Below are 15,795 nucleotides of genomic sequence, written 5' to 3'. Positions count from 1 at the left end.
GTGATTGATCATGAAAAAATCTGCCATTCCAGTGCAATGGCAGAGCCAGTGCAATACTGCCAGGTTTGAAAGAATGCAGTGTTCAGTGTCGAGAGCAAAGTAAAGGTTTTGAAGCTTTCAGCCACATTCCCTGATGGTGTAGGAGAAACACTGTGACACACTGAGGAGCGCGAGGCTGACCAAAGAACAGCACCCGCATTCAACTTCAACATCATAAGGCCGAATTCAACTCCACAGAAACTCCTCAGAGCAAAAACACTCGGCAGACAAAGCTATGCAATGAGAGAGAAATGTGAAATATAATTTCAGAGCCGTTCTGTGGTACCTGTGCTTTGATCTACAGGGAAAGCTTCTTTATAAAATAACCACAAACAGACACACTCTCTTTCAACTCCCCCTCCTCTCTCCTGTCTTTACCTCCATCTGGGTCCAACCCTCTGTTCTCCCCTAACCTGTGCAGGAAGTCGGGACGAGAGCTTCTCCCGGCGACAGAAACGGCCTGCCAATTCTACAGCAACTCAACAACACAGCCCGAGACGGACCCATCTGTTCGGTTCGGTTGGTTGTTTGGTTGGTTGCTCGTGCATTCATCTGTTATTCATCCATTTATTCATCCACCTGTCCATCCATCCATCCTTCTACCCAACCATCCATCTATCTAGTGTATTATTTAGTACAGAGGCTATCTATCCACTTATCCATCTATCAAGCTATACCTGCATCCATTTATTTTTTCATATTTGCCCTCTCAACTGGGCGGAAAACCATGTCTTCAGTCCAATAATTTGCAGTGTAAACAAAATCAATAAGGCAGGGCACCGTACTGTGATTGTAAAATTTTCATTCGCTCAACTATTTTAGCAACACGCACATTTCCACTGTAAATAAGCGTGGCTCCATGTGATGTTTTAGTGAAGACAACTTCAAGGTTCACAGTGACAGGCAGCTGCAGCGACGCTCAGTCAATCCCCTCCCCGGTGCGAAAGCGTGAAGAAAACGAGGCGAGGGGGGAAAAAATTAAAATTTCACTCCACAAAATGAGGCAACACTTTGCAACCGGTTAGCTCGCGGCTAGCGTTTCCGCTGGGATCGCTATCAAGCCCGGCGTTCCTTGGTTAACTGAAATGGGTAATATGGAAACTTTCTTATCCCCTTGCCACCAACTAGTGTAAGTGATAAGTTCCTGGTGAGGAACAATGACAGACCTACATTTAAAACACTGCAGTGTCTTTTTAGGATGGGATTGTGCGGCTTCAACACAGTTTTATGGATGGATGGATGGATGGATGGATGTGGATAGATAGATAGATAGATAGTTAGATAGTTAGATAGATAGATAGATAGATAGATAGATAGATAGAATTACCCAAGGCAGCCTGGTTGGTGTTAGTTCTTTAAACGCAGAGCAAATTTTTAAACCGGTCTCTCTTTGATAGGCAGTGACTGTAGCACCTTTTCTTTGTAGCGAGTGATTTGTCGGCGGCCTCATTTATATAAAAGGGCAACCCACAAAGAGAGAGGCAGACTTCCTCAAATCTCTCCTCTCTTTAGTGGTCCACTCTCTATTCACGCTGACCTTGATGTGAGGAAAACAGAAGAGAAGAGATGCAGACGCAGGACAGCAGTATTGTTCGGCTTTTGGCTGAGTGGAAAGACGCAGACACACAGATAGACACACAGGCAAGACAGACAGTCACGCACGCACGCACACGCACACACATACACACACACACACACGCACACACACACACACACACACACACACACACACACGCACACACACACACACACACACACAGGTAGACAGGGAGACATTGTTTTTTTTGCCTGTGGCTGATTTTATGCTGCTGGCCAATTGAGTTCACGCTGTAAAGGCTGTTGAACCCTGTTCTGTGGCCATACTACAGCCATACAGACTCAATTTGATGAACTCATATGGTGTAAAATTGATAAATACCCCAAAAGAGGGCAAAATACAAATGCAGGTCAAATGCAGCACAATGCAAAGGCAGTTTTCCGCCTAACTGCACTTCGCCCCAAGTCTCCATCATCCTCACACTGTTCTGAAGGCACCAGAGTAATCATATGGGTGAAAATAGTTGCAATCGAGTTTGATGGCGCTCACTGTGTCAGTAATAAATGGAACTGCCATCTAATTGTTGAATAGCAGCTGGAGGGGGAGAGGGAGAGACATTCCCATCCAGGTCCAAAAGCCCTGTACCACATCGCTTTGGTGTTAATGGGGGTATTTTATGTGGAGGAAACTGTCAAAACTGTCTGTATTAGTTATAAGTGTTTCACATGCTAAAAATGCAGGCATTTAAAGGCTGAATATGAAGGACAAGTCATGGAAGGATGAGGAAGGATGTTACGCAGTCACTGCTGTGGTGTTTCTGTACTGAGATCACCTGTCAATCAAACAGTGTGGGTGGGACTGTGGCGTCTTTTTCCTTGGATTTTCTGTTCCCAACAAACTGGAAACGCATCACTTTTTTTCCCGGGAAAGACCTACCAGACAAATATTTCTCTTCCTCGCTCTCCTTACCTATCTCTATCTTTCTCCGTCTCTCGCCCCGCTCCTCTAACAATATCCATCTCTCCCACACTCTCACCGCCTCTCTCTGTCCATTACACACTTACACACACACACACACACACACACAGGGCTGGGGGGTTAACAGGGAGTGTGATGTCACATAAACAGTCTCACAGGATGAGGGGCCGGGTGATTTATCAAGGGCCTCAGCGCCGGCACAATAAGCTAGCTGTCAATACAATCACCGCTTCCGCCTGCACACACACACACACACACACAACCGCTCAGCTATTCATGGCTCTATCTCTTTCTATTGCTCTGTTCGGCTGGCTAGACACACACACACACACACACACACACACACACACACACACACACACACACACACACACACACACAGAGTTCCATCCATCTGCTTTTCATAGCTCTATTCAGCCTGCTGGTCAGACAGTCCAGCAGAGATAAAATAGAGGAGGAAACTTAGGTCTCTCTCCCTCTATTGCTCTCTCTTCCACTGTCTGTCTATCTCTCTCTCTCTTTCCACCTTTTCTCCACTCTGCTCTCCCTGTTTCCGCTACTTTCCTTTTTGTCTCTCTCTCTCTCCCCCCATCTCCCCACCCCTTTCTCTCTCACCCTCCCTCTCACTTTATCTCACACACTTACAAACACACACCAATGGCAGAACCACTGATAAAAGCTTCCTCTGCACACCCAACAATCTTCTGTGTATGTTAGAGGAGACACACACACACACACACACACACAGACACACACTGCCATGCTGCCTAAATCATGAATTTTACATGAACTGTCAACTTCTAATGGCATAACCATTAACTTGTCTCGAGGGCAAATGAAAAAAATCACACACACACACACACACACACAAGTGCATGGACACACACGTCGATGGCTGACAATGGCAAAACTATTGTTTGTTATCTTATAATACTATCATGATAAAGGATTGTCCCGTTCCGCTGATGGTATGTAGTCTGGCAAATCACTATGGTGATGCATCATAAGACTCACACAGACACACACACACACACACACACACAAGAGCAAACAAATCACCCTTTCCTACAAGCAGATGGCAGCTGCATCACATAATACCTGATTTACAGCGGAAGTGTTTCACAGCCAACACAGTCAGGAATTTGAAATTTGCCTCTTATGCCTTTTCTCTCACTAGCTGGGTTTCCATCCAAGTAATTTTTATGAAAATTATGATGTATAAATTTACAGATGCCGAATGGAAACCACAACTTTCAATAAAATTTCTTCAAAATTGCTATAAAACGGGGGGACCAATGGAGATGCATTTGTCGAATAGATAATAATATACGCTTGGTTCTATCTCCCTGCACCACAGAAACACCTTGAAACGTCTGTAAAATGTCTGTATAATGTCCGTCCATCACAACCTCACAGAGACGTTCTATGCGCTGTTGCTTCCATATTTAAAGTGCCTGTCATGGCTGTACGGCCATTTGTTGGTGCATTAGAATGTTTCTTAATGCGTTTCTTTGTTTTTGTCTTCAGACAGCATGAAATATAGCCAACATTAGCTGAAATGAAACAACAATAACTTTCACAATACTAATCAACTCTTGAAAGACACTTTCCATTTTTCTGGTGGATGAGTTTTCTGATGTGGCGATGTTTTACATTCAGGAAGCCTATTTATTCGCTGCAGCCCAGCTAATGGAAAGACACAGAATACACATTTTTGTCGGATGGATTGCTCTCCATCCGTTCGTTCATTCATTCGTTCGTCTGTTCGTCTGTCACGTGCGATATCTCCGATATGATTGAATGGATTTTGATGAAACTTGTGGAAATGATGCATCTCACTACTGAGTTCCGGCGTTTTCAAAACTATACTGACTTGTCCGATGGGGGCTGCTACAACTGCAGGGCAAAACAAGGTGACATATTCTTTTCTGATTGGCCCAGAGCGAGGTGTGCATCATTCCTAGGAGACGACAGCTTTACTGACCCCTTGTGTTTTTTTTTTCACAACATTTCAAAGGTTTGCTTCAAATTCACTTGCCAGTTGGTTGCTTCTGTCTGTCTCACATTCTCCCTCCTCTCTCTCTCTCACATGCGCACACACACACACACTCTTAACACACACGGTATAAGCGATGCTCGCTCAGTCACGGCGGGTCTCCCGGGACGTGACAGGAGCGTATTAGCCGGTGAGAGGTGGACCGCCAAGGGTGACAGAACAAGAATCATGTGCCGCAGTTTAACGGATGACGACGCTTCCCTTCAACACACACACACACACACACACACAGACACACACCCGACGTTACCGTGCACTTCCCTAACCCGCTAAACCAACCGTGACCAGTGGGCTCTCTCACCGAACAGCAGCAACGGCACACTAGACTAATCAATCCACTGGAAGAGAGACAGAGGGAGAGACAGACAGAGAGAGAGAGAGACAGACAGAGAGACAGACAAGAAAGAGGGGTGAGAGAGGCCAAGCAAGACAGTGAGATGACAAGAGAGAGACAGAGACAAATGGAGATCAAGGAGAGACAAAGATGGAAGGAGAGAGGGGGAGAGACAGAGCATGCAAGAGAGAGAGAGAAAGAAGGCTGGAAGAGAGACTATGCAAGAGAGAGAAAATAGAGAGGGAGAGAGAGGCAGATAGAAAGATAAGGAGAAAAAGAAGAGAGAGAGAGAGAGAGAGAGAGAGAGAGAGAGAGAGAGAGAGAGATTATGTCCGTCCTTGTCCAAAGAGGATAATGAGGTGAGTGGAGCTGAGCCGACCCAGTGTGGCAAATCCCAGTGTGCACCTGGTGCCTGGGAAACATCTTACAGAACACACACACACACACACACACACAGACACACACAGCCTGACACATTTCTATTACTATACTTGCGAGGACCTTCCATTCCTTACTCTAACCTTAAAGTGATTCTTCACTTTGGCAGAACATTAGCGTTGTTTAGCACACTCGCCTCAATATGATAATCACACGTACCACAGGGAGGTCAGAGGTCATGGATCAGCACCAGAACAGCAAAAATCTACCAAGAAGACTGGCATAAATGCAAGAAAACAATGGCAGAGGACAGAAACAAACCAGATTGACAAGAAGCTAGATTACTTGCCAGTTAGCTGCTTTCTAGTCTAGATTCCAGTAGCTTCCTATAGCGGGCCAAATATTACCTTAAAATGAACCTATATTACCTCCAGATTCTATAGATCCATTTATTTCTAATACATTCTTCAGGTTTTGTCTTGGTCCACAACAGTAGGACATAGCTGCGCTGTACTTGCTCTTCCGGGTGGAGTTTTCCACCTGAGTCTGACATTAATTTAAAATGGCCACCGTGGGAATAAGCTCAATATACCACCTTGCTGTCCTAAGTGGTGGCCATTAATAGTGAGCTACAGAAAGGAATTGCCCTTTGGCATCATATTCATCAGGCAACATTCGGGGTGTTTTTGTTTTATTACTGTACATTCGGTGCCACTGTCTGAGAACCTGGTTAAAAGCCCACACCTCTAATCATCATACTATAAAGCAAGGAATCTCTGTCTGTCTGTCTGTCTGTCTGTCTGTGTGTCCTTTGCATATTTCGAGAAACGTTCGTCCGATCTACTTCACACTTGGCGGGTGTATTGCTGGGGACCCAAGGACGTGCAGTGTCGGATTGGACAAGCGACACATTCAACATTAATAAACTTTGAATAAACAAGCGAATAGCGCTCTGCAGCAGCGGGGCTCAAAACAAGCGACTGATAGCCTATGCCTATTTTGAACGGGCACTGCACTAGATAGAGACGAGTTGCACAAATCTAAATAACAAAAACAAGAACTGATTGCACACATTTCCCCTAAAATGTCTAGTTTTCAATGGGAGAAAAGGCCAAAAACTGCTTCCTTCTCCAAAATGCCAAGAAGTCAAAGTTCTCACAATTAGCCAATAGCAAGTTCACACACATATGCACTTACAAATACACATACACACAAAAACACACACACACACAGAGGTCAAGAAGGTGGAACTGAAATGCACCCGGTATGCACAATAGCTGCTTCTGTCTATTGGTGTGAAAATGGAGCAGAAATGTGACATTAACTTAATGGGATAAGTGAAGGATAATTACCAGTTTACTAAAACGTTATCAAGAGAGAGTAATTGTTCATGAATAAGAGACCTATAGATGTCTTTCACACACAGACAAACACACACACACACACACACACACACACATTGGCTATAAACACACAAACATCTTTCTGGTCACACACACACACAGCATTAATTAATTGGGTTGTAGCATTAAAGACTTAAATGTCCCTCACACACACAGAGACAAATGGCTTTCTGGTCACAGACACACAGACATATGTATATTCATACACACACACACGCAAACGCGTACACATACACACACAAAACCATCTAACAGACACACACATACATATTTGTGCACACACATACATATTTGTGCACACACAAACACACAAGCGCACTCCAACGTTTTTCTGGTCACACACGCACTCACACACTTACATCTTTCTGGCCGCAAACACACACATACAGTTCATCAGTAAACATATTGGGGTTCTGGCAGCAAACACTTTGATGTCTCTCTCTCTCTCTCTCACACACACACACACACTCCCTCACACACACACACACACACACACACACACACACACTTCCTCACACACACAATGACCGGGCTCAGCCTCTTCCTCCCCTGCCTTTTATCAAAAGACACTTGATCCATCATCCAACATGGTTCCTGGATGTTATCGTAGGAGTGTGAAACAGATCCTACATCTCTCGGCCCGGAGAGACGACCTGCACACTAATAAGCCTCCTAACCTAAAACGACCGGGCTCAGCTGGCACTGTAGTGTCGCCTAATCCTTCGCCGATCTGTGTTACATTTACACCGACAGCCGTGGGGAGAGGGCTACAAACAGACGGAAGTGTGTGTGCGCTTGTTTGTTTACCAGTCACGGTTGGCTCACGGCCACCGGGTTACCGACGGCGGGTCTCAGCTGCCCCGACAGTCAGGCGCACAAACCCGGGGGTGAACCGATTGGCTGGCTGGCTGGCTGGCTGGCCGGTCCCTAACAGAAAAATCACTATGATATTCCTATGATACAACTGTAGGAACTCAAAGTGTCTCTGCGGTACTCAATAGTGAGTTTGAAGGGATTTTATCACACGTAATGGTATTTTCATCTCCTATATCACTGTAATGTTCCTATAATATTCCTATAGGGACTTATACTATGTCTGTTGTAATCAATAATGAGTTTATACTGTAGCAACCTTATAGCAGGCTTACTTTATAATGTTTTTTTATCTATTATGGTATCCTTACAGTATTCCTATAGGGCTTATAGCTTGACTGTGTTACCCAATAGTGAGTTTATAATGATTTTATCATACTTAATAGTATGTTTTTCACTCCTGTGATAACACTATAATATTCCTATAGGGACTTATAGTCTGTCTATGGTGCTCAAGTTAGTTTATAATAAGTTTATAGTGATCTTACTTTATGATATTTATAACATTCCTGTATTATTCCAATAGGGCCTAATAGCGTGTCAATGGCACCCAATTGCTTATAGTGACCATATTATGGTATTTTTTGTCTCCTACTGTGTGATATCACTATAATATTCCTAAAGAGTCTTACAGTGTGTCTATGATGCTCAATAGTGAGTTTATAGTAACCTTATTGTACTTTATTGTATTATGTATCTCCTATGGCATCAATAGGCCCATAATATGACTATAATATGACTATATTATCCCTATGGGCATGAGCATATGGTAGACTATAATGAGTTTAGTATTTGGTATTTTTATCTCCCATGGTATCACTATAATATTCCTGTAATATTCCTATCGGGCCATATTATGTTGTGCTGTGGCATTTCTATAGTATTCTCCTATAATTTATTATAAGATTACTAGGCCTACTTCTTTTGGCTGTCAGTACCAGGGGAGTACGATGCCAGGTTTAAAAAAAAACAAAAAACAGGCATGTTCTTAAGATTTCAAGATGTAGCAAAAGCCTTTTAAAGGTTTCAGGAGGATGGTGGGAAAGTTGGTGGTGTATTAAATCCAGTTCAACCTTTATTTATAAAGGGGAACAGCCTCATAACAAGCTGTCATTACCCCGTGTAGAGGGTAAACAAAACAGGAGATAAAAAAGGAGGAGTAGACATTGATAGTGTGGGTGAGGGAGGACACGCACACACACAAACACACTCTCTCTCTCTCTCTCACACACACACACACACACTCATACACATCAGAGCCTGGAGGTCCCCAGTTGCTAGGGCTGCCCAGGAGTTCTCTTTCTCTCTCTCTCTCTCTCTCTCTCTCTCCCTCTCTCTCCTTTTTTATCTTCCTCACTCTCTTCATCCCTCTCAATTCAATTATGCTTTATTAGCATGACAGGAAAGAAACCCATGTTGCCAATAAAGCAATATAGGATCAACTGAGGTAATATTATAAGCATTAACAGACTTGCAATAATTAAACAAATCTCCCTCTCTCTCTCTCACACACACACACGCACGCACTCTCTCTCTCTCTGTTGTGGAATGCCAGATCATTACTCTTGCTTGCCAATATAAAATATACAACGTTACAACGCTGTAATAATAACGCGCTGCCTGTTGTCATACATAGTTTATTCCTAATCAGAATCAAAAAATAATAAGCACCAGAAACACTAAATTCGCCAATTAGGCACAGGAACTGAAATTTATCATGACGACGAATGCAAATTAATTCTCAAAATGACATGACAGGCGCGTGCTGGAGGATGACAGGCACGTCAGCTGGACTTATTTGACTAGAATAAATTGCTCACAAACCGCAGGCAACACTCAGACGCTTTAATCACCTCCCGGTGGGTGAAAACCACTTTGGTATTTCGTGCGCATTTCACTGTCCTAATCACCGATCACAAAACCTCCTCGGTCTTACCTGAACATGTCCCATTCTAGCCGCTTCGCATCTCTCGCCTTTAATCCCTCTGAGCCGCGGCGGACTGAGCCTATCCACAGCTCGGTAAAGCTGAACAGGTGAATACCGGGGGGGTGTCTCCAGATTCCCCGACCGTGCGTAACCGAAGCTTCTGATTATCCAGGTAACCGACTCACGCACTATCACGGCTGGAGTGTGTGTGTATGAGTGTCTGGATGCGGTAGGGTAGAGTAGGTAGGTAAGTGTGTGCCAGAGGCTCCTAGGTGTCTCTGTCCGCTTTCTGTCAGCTCCAACCGATCAAAATACTCCCGGTGTTTAAGAGCCTCCCGGTGCCGCTTACAGAGCGGCGACTCCTCCTCCTCCTCCTCCGGCGGCGGCGCTCTCACCGTCTGGCGGGGTCCCGGTGTCTGACGAGCAAACTCTCTCTCTCTCTCTCTCTCTCTCCCTCTCTCTCCCTCTCTCTCTCACACATACACACACTCACAGACAGACACACACGGTCTCTCTCCCTCTCCCTTTCATTTTCTCTCTCTCTCTTTCTCTCTCTCTCTCTCTCTCTCTCTCTCTCTCTCTCTCTCACACACACACACACACACACACACACACACACACACACACACACACACACGCACACACACACACACACTCTATCTCTCTATGATCTAGATGTTGATTGTACCTGTGAGAGCTGCCAGCACTGAAAATATTGTAGGCCTATGTGCGTGTGTGTGTGTGTGTGTGTGTGTGTGTGTGTGTGTGTGTGTGTGTGAATGGGCTGTTGGTGAGTTTTTAAGTTGATTTTAGTTGTGTGCTCTGTTTCGTAGTGAGATGTTTCATTAAAGTCTCCTTTCTCTCTGTCTCTGTCCACACACTCACTCTCTCTTTCCCTTTCCCTCTCTCTGTCTCACACACACACACACACATACACCCTCTGTATCTCTCTGTCTCTCTCTTTCTCTCTGTCATCTTTTATCCTCCTCTCTGTTTGACATGGTTTCTCTCAGGAGAGAATCACAGGCAGAGGAACCTACAGTACATCAACAGAGTTCAGTAGGGGGTGACTGTCTGAAACTGCTCTCTCAACAGTGCGTAATACTAGCTTCTGTAGTACCAACAGTGATGTGGTGGAAAATAAAAAGGTGTGTAAACAATGACCGCCAGCCATCAGCATAGGGATAACAACCACCAATAGAAACAAAAAATCAAATACTCTTATAGAAGCACATTTGTTTTTTTCTTAAAAGCCTAAAAAAAAACCATCAGCCCGATACCTCCACTACATCCCTGGTAGACTACTATACTATAATACTGCTACCCCATTGTAGGCCAATGCAATAAAAATAGGTACACACACAAAAAATATATAAAAAACAATCTCAAAACCCAATACAACATCAATATCTATAGTCATGTGTAGATGGTTTTAAAATTTTGTTTATCTTTTTTAAGTTATATTAAACATTCTTCAAATTCCTCATAGTAGACATTGAGAGGCTTCAGAGAATATGGGCTCAAGTCTGTTTATTTCTGCTCTGCAGTGAAAAACCAGAAATAATTGCATTTTTCACCCAAGTTAATGTATCATCAATCAGCCTTATAGGCTACTTTTGGAAGGATTTTAGATCAAAATCATTTTAGAATGAAAGCATTCCAAATGTAGCCCATCAGCTTGACCGATTAACTTTAATGAAAAATTTAATTATTTCCAGTTTCTCACAATACATTTTGGTTAGTTGGTGGCTCAGTTGGTTGTTAGGTGGCTTGATAAGGTGATGGATGATGTTAATTTCTCGATATTTCAAAACTATAGATGACTACATTATCTAAAATGTTTTATTTTGTAAAGCATAGTGTTGTGAGAGTGTGTGTCAATAGATGAATGTCCCCTTTTGAAATCAAGCCCTTCATTTGTTTGTAAATGGGGAACAAATTACAGCCGGACCAAAAACAAGTTGTTTTTTTCTCAGGTCTACCCCTCCCTCACACTAAATCTGTGATTTATGCCTTCACTGAAGTCTATTGACTTTTAACCAAGTAGAACTCCCTCTATGTGCAGCCCTGCAGCTTTCAACACATCGAAACATAAATCAAATTCAACACTTGTGGCCGATGAAAATTCTACAAAACGGAGTTAGATTTTTGAATATCCAAATGAGATGAAACTTAAATGAGGGACAATTATCTGGCATGGGGATCCGCAGTGGGGTGACTTGATCTCTGCCCGGCTCTGCAAAGTGTATTTTTCTTCTCATGAATAGAATATCAGCCCATTTCCTGGGTCATCTGCTCTTGGGGTAATTGGCTGAGGGTTGAGAGCAGGCTGAACATAACCAGCTCTTGTTAGAGTACTTTAGCGTCACCACTTCAGAAACGTGGCGTAGCGATATGGATTGTGCTGCCAAGAGTGTTGGCGATCTTTGTTTTAAAATGCACTGCAAGACAACCGCTCTGTTAATAAAACAGCGAGCCAATCTCATATATCAAGCACACTTAGATTTTTTTTTTTTCAATTAGCAGCATGTCTGCACATGATACCATGGGATTTTCACTCTTTTTTCTACATTTAAAAAAAAAATCCTAACAAAAATGAACCAATATAAAAGAAAAATAAAAGTACTTGAGAAAGGTAAAAATATAAATAATAACAGATTTCAAGAATTGAAAAATGAATGCATTAAGTTAACACAAGAAAGTAATCTGAATACTACAACTATTACAACGATTATAATGTGAGAGTAGTGCACATACACTCAGGAAATGCTTACTTATGAGTCTCGGCATTAAACTTCAAGTCTTACTTCCTTATTCACATAGACAAAGTAAATAAGAACCAGAGATGGGACCAAGTCACGCTTCCTCGAGTCACAAGTAAGTCATAAATCATAGGGACAAGTCAAGTCAACTTTAGTTTTAAGCTATGGACATTTGCTTTTAGAGTGTCTGGTACATTGCTGAACAATATACTGAATTCAAACTGAATGTTACATGAAGGCATACAGTATTTTTATCGAAAAGGTTGCAACAGGGGCATTTTTAGTCCATTCACACTCAATTAGTAGTGGAGAGAATGGAAAAGTCCAAAAATACTGGATAACAAGAGATTGGTTACCAGAGGGAAAGCCGATGAGACAACTGATGAATTTATATAATGAGACAGATAGTGGGAATGTCTCATTATAACAATTCAACAAGCAGTAAACAGCTTGTGGACGCACACACAAACGCATGAATGGTTGAATGTCATGTGAACGTCATCACCCAAAGCCTGGGTGGGTGCGCTCCATTTCCCTATCGCACAATCTTTGCTGACTGTGTGAGCGAGTGAGACAGCAAAACAGAGAAGACTACAATGAGCAATAATCAATGCAATGACTTCCTTACACATATCGAAATAAATGCTGCGACATGCGAGGCATCTTGAGTCATCCTACCTTGAGTCACAGGCAACTCTCAAATAACTTCCAAATGTCCCAAGTAAGTTGTAAGTCATCAAAAACACTGCAGTCGAAGACCGACCAAAAATTACATCCTATTGGTATGAATGAGGAATGTAAAATGGTGAGTTTGCTTTAAGATATTAACTTGAAAAGTGAGAATCTTCATATTTGCTACATTTGACTATACATTTGTCTGATCTATGAACATCCCTACACCTGATGTTTTGTGGGCAAAACTCTCTCTACATATATATATATATATCTCATATCAGAATCAGAATCAGAATCAGAATAAAGTTTATTGCCAAGTAAGTTTTCACAGTACAAGGAATTTGCTTTGGCATGGAGGTGCATATACATTATATATTTAGCACTGGGAGTGAATATTGAATGAATTAGCATTTTGCCTATTAGAGGATTCCTTCTAATGTAATAACACTAGAATGAATACACCTGTGTTACTGGGGATGCTCCCTATATTAAAGAGGGAAGTACACCCATTATTCACAGACGCTGATGAAAGCCAGGAGGCCGAAAACGTTTTGTCTGGGAATTGGAATAAAGTGATCTATTATATAAATCTAGTTCTGTCGAGTGCAACCCAATTTATTACATTCTAAATTCTACTTAGAGGAGAACGCACCAGCCGGTGGGAGCGCAGCGGTCTCTCTACATGACGACAAAAGTCCCAAGTAAGGCATAAGTCAGCAAAAACACTCGAGTCAAAGTCATGATAAGAACACATTCTTGTTTACAGCAAACAGCTTGGAGTAGGGAGTAGGGCAAAGGATAGGGAGGGTTACATTCACACACACACATGCACACACACACACTAACACGTTTTGTGCTGTTGGCCACTGGGCAGATCCACTGGAGCAGTTGGGGTTTAAGTGCCTTGTTCAAGGACACCCAGTAGCTGTCGAGGGCGAGAGAGAGAGAGAGAGAGAGAGAGTTTCTCCTTCAATATTACTGCCCAGATGTTTCCAGCCGGCCCGGGGATTTGAACTGACGACCTTCCAGTGATGAGCACACTCCTCTATCCATTAGGCAGCCTCACCACCATCGATCAGATTTGAACAAGGTGTGATTCGGGGAGACTGGTGGAACATGCTGGCAATTTCAGCATCGACAATTTCAGCATCCACTGTTGGATCTGCTGTCACCGAAAACAAGATTTCAGCTATCGCTCTAGCTCTTAATGGAGAGAGAGAGGGAGAGCGAGAGAGAGAGATATTAAACTTTAATGATCCCCATGAGGAAACTGCACAGCAATAGTTGAAAACAGGTAGAATTACTTCTTCAGTAGTAAGGCCCTGGACACCGAGTAAGGGGCTCTGACCTATGCGACCAATATTAGGGGCACAGGGAAGTGTGTTAAAAGTGAGAACACACAACATATCTTGAATTTCCCATATCCACTATGGAGAAGTTTGGATGCTGAGGGAAAAGAAAACTTCCCCACTATTGCGCTTATTAAAGGGGCATTTTACTGCACTTTGGTGTAACATGCTCTCTTAGAGATTTTGCTGTGGCCTGGAATTCCTAAAAAAGCCCTGTTCACTGTACCAAGTGCACAAACCTGAAAACTATTTTCCCAACAGTATCCTACTGTGAGGCTTAAGGTCATGCTACTTTGCCAAGCTTCATATTTTCATCATTCCACCAAGCAGAGCGTCCTCCATATGACATTACTTAGAGGATAAATCCAAACTGAACAACTCGTATTAATGGCCAAAACAAACAAAATTGTTTACAGTTTTGGGATATTTGTGACATTATGCCCATAATAAATCAGCTATGTTTTTCAGTAAAGTGCCACTTTGTATCTGAAACAATCGGCTGTTGAGTTTAACTTTATAGGGACAATGCACATCGATCTGATTCATTGAAAATGCGCCAATTTTAGCTGTCTGGCTAGTTTTCACAGCAGTCCCTGAGTGAGATGCTAAGCAGACAAAACGTTAGAAAAAGAAAGATAGACAGATAGGTAGAAATGCAGATAATATATTTTCTCCCAAGCTGAGGTGAAGGTAGCTTGTAGTAGCGGATACATGTCCTCTCCATATGATTCAGTAGGTGAGTCAAGGATGCAGATGAAGACAGAGATTCTGTGTCAGTGAATTTGACAAGAAATAGTTCAAGTAGGCCACCTGTATTTTTATCAGTATTTATTTCTTGGTTGACTGAATATTTTGCACTGTGCACCAAACAGTTGTTGGAGTTTTACACCTCTGATGTGCTACTCAGAACTGCAGTCTCACCGCTGGCAGGTCTGCTGAAGTGAGAGAAATCATGAATGCATATTTTAACAGAGCTGTTGTAAGCAGGCTACAAACACAGGTTGACAACAAGTTGAACTATGAACAAATACTCCACTACCTACAAGGAGAGGAGCATATTCTGTGATCAAAATTAAACGCAACATTTAAGTATGCAATTTTTGGCATGGACTGTATTTTCCCATCATTTTCCATCATACAGATTGATTCTGACTAAAATCTCATGAACTGCTTCACTATAGAGCTACTTCCATCTTGCTTTTCAGGGTGCACAGCTCTCCTACAGTCCAATAGGGCCGAAGGACACTCCAACCACATGCAAAACGTAAGCAGATCTAAGCAATTGACAGTGTCAGAATTGATCTATATGATGGAAAATGAAGGGAAATAGGATCCAGGTCAAAAATGGCCAGAGTTATGTGATAAAGTCCTCCAGGAGGCAGGTCAGCCTCGAGGTGGAGAGGCTTACCAATAACTAGAGGGTAGCTGGATTGATCGCTGGCGCTGCCTGGAGCTTGTATTCTAGCTGTGATCTGGGGACTGGA

General features: G+C 42.8%; 1 protein-coding gene across 1 annotated transcript in view; it reads right to left on the bottom strand.

Moving 5' to 3' along the window:
• Window positions 1–15,795, bottom strand: part of LOC139640304 (dystrophin-like) — a gene marked incomplete at its 3' end in the record, with an annotated part of 126,100 nt that overhangs the window by 89,997 nt on the left and 20,308 nt on the right. The window lies entirely within an intron of this gene.

The sequence above is a fragment of the Centroberyx affinis genome, unplaced genomic scaffold, assembly GCF_046629955.1.
Source record: "Centroberyx affinis isolate AG114_WGS23_722 - 3 ecotype Tasmania unplaced genomic scaffold, CSIRO-AGI_Caff_v1 ptg000287l_1, whole genome shotgun sequence".
Classification (NCBI taxonomy): domain Eukaryota; kingdom Metazoa; phylum Chordata; class Actinopteri; order Beryciformes; family Berycidae; genus Centroberyx; species Centroberyx affinis.
This window is presented reverse-complemented; position numbering and strand designations above follow the sequence as displayed.